The 10,549-nt window shown below is 39.7% G+C and overlaps 1 protein-coding gene across 4 annotated transcripts in view; it reads right to left on the reverse strand.

Annotated features, from left to right (window-relative positions):
- Positions 1–10,549, reverse strand: part of PCDH9 (protocadherin 9) — a 904,042-nt gene that overhangs the window by 215,737 nt on the left and 677,756 nt on the right. The gene's annotated exons all lie outside the window — the stretch shown is intronic.

Consider the following 10,549-nt stretch of genomic DNA (forward strand, 5'->3'; position numbering starts at 1 on the left):
ACCACTAGTTGAAGAGATTTAAAACAAACAAACGAACAAACAAACAAGGAATATGGAGAAGGTGGCAAAAGGAGAACTAAAAACAGATAACACCAAGGTAAAGTATATCAAGATAGGCAGATTGTTGGATGAAATCATGAGCTTACATGAGTGGTGGTAAGGGCACATAAAAAACGAAGTGAATGGGGCCTGCCAGGGTACAGGATGACATATGCATTAGCAAGAGGCAGGGGAAACCGGAAGCACAGGGCACATTTTCCGTTGTTTTGAGGAATGGCCACCTTATATTTATTCCACTGCTGCCATTGGAATATTTGACCCCCAGTTGCAATTGCTTTAGATATAAGGAATGTAAACAACAACTTCCTATCCAAGAAATTTTAGGGCATATCTACACGGAGTCACTCAGGAAAATTAAAGCTGAATTAACTAAAGGTGTACTCAATGTACTCATGAGTTTAATGCACATTCATTAACATGCTTTAAATTCACACCTTTAGTTAATTTAAACTAACTTTCCAGAGAGTCCCTGTGTAGACATATCCCTAGATATGATGCACTCATCTTTCTTCCAGTTTGGGATCAGATTTTTGAAACTCAGGTTTCTAATATGAAGTTGAAATAATCTGCGAACATTTGTTAAAATGGGGACCTGGATTCCTGTGAGATCATGTGAGAAATTTGGAAATATATACTTAACAGGAAAGGTTAATTAAAGGTTAATGGTTCTGAAGACTTAGTAAAGATGAAACTAAAGGACTGAGAAGGGAAAGTAGGGACACTTTAGCAGTTTTTTTCACATTAACTCATTTCAGCTAGCAATCTCAGAGGAAGATAAAGTGGCTATCCTACCTCTGTTGCTTGGACAAAAATAGTCTAGGGACATACCAAGACATTAGTGTCTAATCAATTTGACATCAGCTGTGGGGAAAGCTAAAAAACTATATTTAGAAAATCAAAAGAGGAATACTGAAAAAGTACAGCTTGGACTGGAACAATGGGAAAAGGGAAATCAGAAAAAGGGAAATCAGGCCTGCTGCAACTTGGCAGAATTCTTGCCTCTCAGAAGTCAAAGGTAAGGTATAGCATACTGTTGAGTTAAGTGATCATTCACAGAGATAACATTTGGATTCCATACAGTGTGATGCAACATCTGAAAAAAGTGAAACCACACAAGTAAACCTCAGAGCCAGAACTTCAGCTGCATAAAGTCGCCCTGAAGATGCTTATCTGGCTACTTGAATATTTCCCCTGCTCAAGGGAATCCTCAGATTGCTCAGATATGCCATAGCAGCTCTTGTGCCCCTCTCTCGCCACCTCCCAGGGCAAAAGCATGGCTAGACAAATAAGATGATGACTGGCCATCCTTATGCCCCAGTAATGGAAACTAACACATGATGAGAGCGGCCTTTTATGCTTTTCTAATCTCCACCAGGGTAATGAGCCAGCACTGAGCATGCCAAGGATCAGCGTGAGTGTAAACCACACGTCAGTCCCCTTCTGATATTCACAGAAACCTCCTCCACTACAGCTCAGAATCTGGCCCTTCAAAGTACCCCTCTCTCTCTCTCTCTCTCTCTCTCTCTATGCTATCAACTGAGAAAGTGTCATACATGAAGTCTGTAAAGGCAATATGCCAGACTACCAAAATGTGCTGAAATCACACGATGCAGAAATTTTGCCGAGCTCCTCTCAGTGGAAAAAAAAATGTTTCCATGTAGAAAGATGAGACGCATTTCTTCTTCACCTTTAATTAGCCTTATAGGTGCTAAAAGAAAAGTGTAGGTCTATGAAACTAAGTTTACCGAAGCAGGTGTTGAATTCATAATGGGGCCTTGAAATACACAGTTCATATTTTAGTTTTATCTGTCCCAGAAGCAAACAAATAAGTTTTGCCCGACTGTAAATTTGTATATTAGATACATATGCTGAGTGCTGACTTTGGTTTACAAATAACTAGCTATTTCAGAGTTTTTTGAAGTGAAGTTGCAAGTAGGCAAAGCCAAAAATTGCTAGAATGATACATAGACCTTTGTTACAAAAGCTTTAGCATGTGTGTAAAGTACTTTTCTTGCTATAAGATCAAAGTGGGCAAAATGCAGAATTACTATTCCCTCAGAAGAGCTGCAAATTAATGCCATCAATTCCAAACATCCTGCCTGAGGTTAAATGTGGGTCTGAAGACACCTAAATCCATGTTTTCAAGGCCAGATAGGAATATTGTTGAAGCTGACCTACTGTAGCATGGATAGGCAACTCTACAATAATTGTGCTAGTCTGATTCCTGGGATATTTTTTCCCTCTTTTACCTCCCATATCTGTCATTCATAAAGCTTTCCTTTACTGTGAGATAACTGAATATGAAGGAAAGAGGAAGCTTCTAAAAAGGCAGTACCTCCCAAGAATGATCACCCTGATACCATAGTTAGTTTCTATTATAATCAAATGGTAAAACTGTGGTCATCTGAAACCATAAAGTTGCAAATACTGGCTAGTGTTGATTTTTTAATATTGAGTTAATGATTTAAAGGAACACCCTCTCCTTTTTCTCTAACATGCATAATTTTCAAACTTAATGACAATGAAAAAACTTAAGCAAACAGTTCTTTACACATGTAAATTCAATGCTTAAAGATCTTTTCCCCTACCTTTCTCTATTTCAGGAAACCAATTTTCTTATTCCCATTCCCCTGCATAACTAAAATTGATAAAGTTTCAAAATTAAAAGAAAAGGGTACATTTGCACTTTAATCACTTGTCTGGGTTTGCTGAACATAATTCAGACTTTCACACCACACCAGCATGCCAGAAAAAATATTCATGCAGCAGTAATGAGATCGTTTAACTGTCTTATACATAACATGCTTTAGGCTGCAGAAATTCACTGAATCTATTGGTCTGATTGTTCCTGTGGCTTAGAGCACGTTACATAAGGAGAAAAAAAGAACCTTAAAGAGTTTTGTTTCCTGAACAAAAATCATGCAAATTGTACACTAACAATATAGTCAATTACACTGGCCTCTTAAATGAGAAAACAAAATTAGGCTCTAAGGTTATCCATGCAATATTAGTCAACAGCACAGCCTATTGCTTCCTTACAAAAACTTCATGGATCTTCAGTTGTCTCTCCCCATGCCTAGAGAAAGGGGAAGGGCCAAAGAAGAGTCAGCATTCTGGGACTCACACGGCCCCTGCCCAAAAACCCACTGACATATATAAAGGAGGCCTGAGCGCAGGGCGATGGATCAGTGATGGCAAAGGGAATTAGAGACAGTCATGGAGACCTCAGATAATGAGAGAGAGTGGAGCAGAGAGGAGGAAATGTGGCAGCCCAGTAACACCCCACATCACCATCCAACTTACTGCCCTGAGACCAGCCATGCAGAGGGAGCCGTGACTACCACTGGCCTGGGGAGTTCTCAGTGGCCCCTGAGCCAGGGAGAAGGTGGCAAGTCATGCAGGGTAGCTGCAGCCAGATCTGTGAGGCTTGTCCCGTCTGGTCCTTCTCGGCAAAGGCCTGTGTCAGCTGTGGTCAGCCTGGGCAATGGTGGCCCCACGTCACAGCAGGCAGGGGAGTGCACTGCTCAGAGGAGGGTGGTTTTTCCATTTCGCTCTTCTTAGGATGACCCTTGACCACGGGGAGTGAATGATTGTTCCCCTGGTGAGTGCACAACCAGTGCATTCACCCACCTTGGAGGTGGGTCTTCATTCACTAAAGCCCTGTGAAAAAGCACCTAATGACCTCTCAAACCAGATTCTCTGTTGTAGGGGGTGATTTGGGGCTTGCACAAAAAGAGTGGGTCTGGATACTGCTCTGATAGTTTGTGTGGAACACCAAGTGAAGCTGAATTCCAGGGGGCATGGCATTGGCCTCATCACATGCCCCTATCAAACCAATGGGCCAAGTTTCTCCACCTCACGGAAGAGATTGGTACTGTTTAAAGTGGGTTAATTTGTACGTATAGGATAAATAGTTTGGCATGACTTTTAATTACTTAGTATGTTTTGAAACCTGCTAACAAATTTTCTCCTGTTTTCAGGCTGTTCCTGAAAAAGGCAAATCTGTTTGATTTGTTTCATGTGTGTTTGCCCTTTTTACCAGTTTAGTTCAAAATAAAGCTGCTACCCCAGTTAGGGGTGTTTTACTTATTGTGAATCTATCTAGTAACCAGGTGGAATCACTCCACCTCACAGACACATCTGAAGTCGGTAAGAGGAGCAACTGAGGAAGAGGTACCATGGCAGGAGGGCAAGGTCATAGTCACCATAGTCTCCAGTGTGCACACTGAGGCCCAGAGTCTCACAAGCAGCTGTAACATCCCTGAAGAGGGAGGGTAATTAAGTTGCAGCTTTAAACAAAATCCCACAGTGTTCTGGGATCCAGCAAGCAAGGTCCTGCTGGTGTAGACTTGCTAGATAGCTCTGGGGAAAAGACGTTTCCCATAGTTATTATAACCACTCCCAGACTATCCCTCTGGGTAACACCAGGGGTGGTGAGAGATGGGTTGCTTCTCATTCCACCAAGGTAATTTAGGGTGGGGGGTAGGGTCCCATTTTACAATACTCCTGCCCCAACCTCGTTTCAAGCACTTTGATAAGAAAGATGAATATATGAAATATATCTATGGTTTAAGAATGGCAGATGTATTTGAATATGCTATGTGTAGGATTTACTCTGCCCAAGACAGGACTACTTCACCACAGTGTGTCAGCACTGACACCCACTAATCCTCAACAAAACTTTTCTGACAAAATAGCTATACTATACTGGCTACTCTTAGGGAAATGTATGTTTACAGAAAACTTCTGTTGTTTAATTCTGTGAATCCTGTACAAGGTGTACTTTTTGTGTTAGTGGGAGATTTAGTTGATCATCCTGTTTATTCATGTAACTAAAAGAAAGAATGGCAATTGTGGAGCAGAAAAGTTTCTGTTATAGCTGTGTTTTTGCTTGTTCCTTATTATTGGAGAGAAAGTGGAGTGGCCCTCTGAATTTGAAAATCAATATTAAAGCTACTTCAGTGCCTCAAGGCTAATTTCCCTTCTACCTTCTCAGTTTTATCATAATTTCTTCTTACATTATCCTTATAATTAACACAAAAAATACTTCTAATTTCTTACAATTTAGTTGAGTTTTTCTAGAGGATGATTGATTAATATACACATACAGAGCTCTCTCAACATAATTAGTCAGCTCCATATCACAATTTCCTTCCAATATCAGAGATCCCCTTTATATTGACTAGGGATCTGGATAGAATTAGAAGCATAAAATGGTTTAAATTCCAAAAGAAGATTATATATTCTATGAAATAATGTCTTCTTAATCTTTGGAAGATCCACCAAGCTCTCCCATCATTATGTAATGACAAAACTCTGGAAGTTTTTTCACAAGAGAATATTGTGGTACAAAACTGGCATTCCAGGTCAGCAGTGTAAAATTACCTAAACCCATTGATTTTTAAGGCCAGATAGGACTACTGTGATCACCCAGTCTAATCTTCTAATTAGCATAAGCCATAAAACTTCACCCCGTAGTTGCTACATCAAGCCTAATAACTTGTTTTATCTAAACCATATCTTTCAATAGAAAACCCAATCATGATTTAAACATTTCAAGCCACATTCTATGGTAAATTATTCTAGTGATTTATTACAATCACTGTTTATATACAACACATTCACTTCCAACTTGAATTTTTCCAGTTTCAGACTCCAGCATCTAACCTCTGCCACAGCCTCATAAAAACACAAAATATCTCCCATCAACAACAGAGGTGATATAAGGCCATAAATATCATGCTTCTCACCACAACTAAGATTTTTGAAAAAACAGTGATAACACTTAACCAGAATTTACTGTGCCAGATACATAACTTTATCAGCTCAATTCTGTTAGGAAAAAGCCACCGAATGTTTCTCACTGTGAGAACAATAGCACTAATTGTCATAAGCATTCATTTAAAGTAACATAACTATTTTGAAACTGCTATTTAGTAAGATACTAACTACGAACTCTAAGTATAAGTAGTGCCTGTCCAAAAAAATATGACAGTCTACATATTTTCCTCCTACGCACTTTAACTCTTCCCCTGTAGCAGAGCTTCTGAAAACTCACATAACTCCTACTGAGAATTAAGAGCCTGCTTCCTCTGAAAGACATTCTTCTAACAGCTCATCATTTCCACAATCTCCTGGCTCATAGAGATAGGTTGGGATTAAAATCTGCCCTGCAGCCACACATTCTAATTCCACAGAGGAGTGGCACTGTCAATTGGCATACCATTGCCAAGGCTTGAATGGCACTGCTCCCGTTCCAGCTCAGTCAGGTTCCCTTGGGACTGATTGCTACCATAGTAGCAGAGAATATCTCCGTTAATCTCCTTTAACTGCTGTTGACCCATCTCTGCCATCCCTTCCCAAGTATGTAGTAAATCAAGTGCATTTTACATGAAAAATGAAGTAATTACTCAGTGAAACCAATGGCTAATTGCACACAGAGGCCTCTGGGAGATGTGGGACAAATCCGTGTCAGATTTGAAAAGGCAGAAAAGGAAGCTGAAGTTAATAATTCCTCAAATACTGACAGGTTGAAGAGGACTTGAAATGCACCATTTCTTCAGACACAAACTGATTCTCACTTAAGGGAAATGAAAAATTCTAGCTATACATGTAGTTTTTTTAGCAATAATAGCACTGACTTTTGAGGAAACAATGTATCAGCGCCAGGAATAATCTACTGAATAAAAGTTCTCTTTTGGCCACAATTTCATATTTTGGAGACAATAAGAAACTTTATAATCATATATATGTATACTAGATCTAGTCAAAAATTTTCTATTTTTTTAAACATATAATTGGGGTTTTGACTAAACTAAATTTTACGGAAAGAATGCCTGCATTCTGCTGAAAATTTTGTCTTAGAAAATAAAAAAAACACCTGAAAATCAAAATCTTTTCAGTCAATCAAAAACTGAAATTGTTGATTTTGAAAAATTCAGTGCCTCATGTCCCTATTATGCTCTATGGGCTGCGTTCCCATGAGGCACTGCAACCGCTCAGCAAGAGGGGAGACTGTGGTACATTATAGGAGATGTCCAGCCAGGGAACTTGGCTAATAGAAAGAATTGAGGCATGAGGCATCCAAACTACAACTCCCATGAGGCATCACAGCAGCTCAAAATTTCAGAATCAAAAGCTTTCAGCTGTAAGATTTTATCTTTAAAGTCAAAATTGAAGTAAAAAGAAAAATAATCCATTTTCCAATGAGCTCTATTAATAAAATCATAGAAATGAAGGGCTTGAAGGGACTTCAAAAGGTCATCTAGTGCATCCCCCCCATGCCAAATATACCTAGAACATCCCTGAGAGGTGTTTGTCTTCTTAAAAACCTGCAGTGATGAGGATTCCACAACTTCCCCTGGTAACTTTTTTCAGTGCTTAATTATCCTCATAGTTAGGGGGAAAAAACTAAATATACAACCTAAACCTCCCTTGCTGATTATAATGTTTACTTAAAGAGAAAAGCTTAAATACCAAAATGAAAAGAAGATGAGGCTCTTCTGTGCTGAGGATTCTAATCTGATTTAATCAGATCAAGAAAGAAGATAGTTATTTACATAATAAAAAAATTGCAGGAGTAAAATGTGTCATAGACTCCCATTTTAAGACCATCATGATCATCTAGTCTGAATTCCAGCATATTGCAGGCCACAGTAGCTTACACACCCTCTCCTGCAATAGGCCCATAACCTCTGTCTGATTTACTGATATCCTCAAATCTTGATGTAAAGACTCTTGAGTGACAGAGAATCCACCATTTACTCTAGTTCAAATCAGCAAGTGATCTGTGCCCCTTGCACCAAATCTTGGAAAACGAGTCAGACATCAAGACATTACTTCAAAGGAGTCATATTTTTTTTCTACTTTGGCTTAATCAAAATTCAGGGGCCTGGCTGAGGCCCTCAGATATCAAATCTTCATTGCTTCATTTTATGCCTCCTTAAATCCTCCTAACCCAAACAGTTTGATTTAAAATCAGTCTACATTCAGCAAAGCAAACACTTTGCTTCTTCTCTCCTATTTTATATAGTAAAACTTTAGTGGCAAATGTCTGCAATATGATAGATGATATATAGTATTACAGTTACAAGAACAAAGACATAAAACAGAAAGGCAAGCCTGCACCAATCAATACTACAAGGTGAACAGACAGATTTATTCTTTCACTATAGAGAGATGTTATACCACAAATACATGACAGTAAGAAGGGCAGCCTCTTTTCAGAATAAATAGTTTCTATCTTTTTTCAAAAGTGGCCACAGATTTTAGTTGTTCCAGCTTTTTGGGAGCCCAACCTGAGACACCATTTCAGACCTAAAGTTGCCAAATCTCCGGGACTGTCCTGGAGTCTCCAGGAATTAAAGATTAATCTTAAATTAAAGATTATGTCATGTGATGAAACTTCCAGGAATGTGTCCAACCAAACTGGCAACCCTATTCAGACCAAAAACTGAGTCACCCAAGTGCCCCCTTTTCTCCAGATGCCTCAGAATTGGGCCAGAAGCGGAAAGAAATCCTTGAGGCTTTTAAAGATTGCACACATACCCTTTCTTTGTGGACACTACATTTTTCCATGGGCTTGAGGAGGGGAGCTTCTTGGCTGATGGCTTGGGTGGAAGGTGCATCATAAAGATAAAGGAAACGCAGTGGATCTAATTTACCTCAATTTCAGTAAGGCATTTGATACAGTTCCACATGGGGAATTATTATTTAAATTGGAAAAGATGGGGATCAATATGAAAATTGCAAGATGGATAAGGAACTGGTTAAAGGGGAGACTACAACGAATCATACTGAAAGGTGAACCATCAGGCTGGAAGGAGGTTACTAGTGGAGTTCGTCAGGGATCGGTTTTTGGACCGAATCTTTTTATTACTGACCTTCGCACAAAAAGTGGGAACGTGCTAATAAAGTTTTGGATGACACAAAGCTGGGAGGTATTGCTAACACAGAGAAGGACTGGGATATCATACAGGAAGATCTGGATGACTTTGAAAACTGGAGTAATAGTAATAGGATGAAATTTAATAGTGAAAAGTGCACGGTCATGCATTTAGAAATTAATAACAAGAATTTTGGTTATAAATTGGAGACACATCAGTTGGAAGTAACAGAAGAGGAGAAGGACCTTGGAGTATTGGTTGATCACAGGATGACTATGAGCTGCCAATGTGATATGGCTGTTAAAAAAGCTAATGCGGTTTTAGGATGCATCAGGCGAGGTATTTCCAGTAAAGATAAGGAAGTGTTAGTACCGTTATACAAGGCACTGGTGAGACCTCATCTGGAATACTGTGTGCAGATCTGGTCTCCCATGTTTAAGAAGGATGAATTCAAACTGGGACAGGTACAGAGAAGGGCTACTAGGATGATCCGAGGAATGGAAAACCTGTCTTATGAAAGGAGACTGAAAGAGCTTGGCTTGTTTAGCCTAACCAAAAGAAGGCTGAAGGGAGATATATTTATAAAGAGCAATCATATCAGAAGGATAAATATAAATATAAATAAATCTTAGTACCAATGTGGACGTGTCATAAACAGATAGCTAAGGGTTAATGTCTCTTTCACCTGAAGCACCTGACCAGAGGACCAATCAGGAAACCGGATTTTTTCAACTTTGGGTGGAGGGAATTTTGTGTCTGACGTCTTTGTTTTCTGCCTGCCTGCTTTCTCTGAGCTTTGGAGAAGTAGTTCTGTTTTCTAATCTTCTGTTTCTAAGTGTAAGGACAAAGAGATCAGATAGTAAGTTATATGGTTTCTTTTCTTTGGTATTTGCATGAATATAAGTGCTGGAGTGCTTTGATTTGTATTCTTTTTGAATAAGGCGGTTTATTCAATATTCTTTTAAGCAATCGACCCTGTGTTGTGTCACCTTAATACAGAGAGACCATTTGTATGTATTTTTTCTTTCTTTTAAGACCTGTTGGAGTTTTTCTTTACTTCAGGGAAATTGAGTCTGTACTCACCAGGGAATTGGTGGGAGGAAGAAATCAGGGGAAATCTGTGTGCGTTGGATTTGCTAGCCTGATTTTGCATTCCCTCTGGGGAATAGGAAAGTCCTTTTTGTTTCCAGGACTGGGAACGGAGAGGGGGAGTCACTCTGTTTGGATTCACAGAGCTTGTGTCTGTGTATCTCTCCAGGAGCACCTGGAGGGGGGAAGGGAAAAAGGATTATTTCCCTTTGTTGTGAGACTCAAGGGATTTGGGTCTTGGGGTCCCCAGGGAAGGTTTTTCAGGGGGACCAGAGTGCCCCAAAACACTCAAATTTTTTGGGTGGTGGCAGCAAGTACCAGGTCCAAGCTGGTAACTAAGCTTGGAGGTTTTCATGCTAACCCCCATATTTTGGACGCTAAAAGGTCCAAATCTGGGACTAAGGTTATGACAGGACGCAAGAACAAATGGATATAAACTGGACACTAGGAAGCAGGGCCGGCCTTAGGATTTATGGTGCCCTAGGCTAGATTATTAAACTGGTGTCCCTGTGCCT

The sequence above is a fragment of the Gopherus evgoodei genome, chromosome 1, assembly GCF_007399415.2.
Source record: "Gopherus evgoodei ecotype Sinaloan lineage chromosome 1, rGopEvg1_v1.p, whole genome shotgun sequence".
Taxonomy (NCBI): domain Eukaryota; kingdom Metazoa; phylum Chordata; order Testudines; family Testudinidae; genus Gopherus; species Gopherus evgoodei.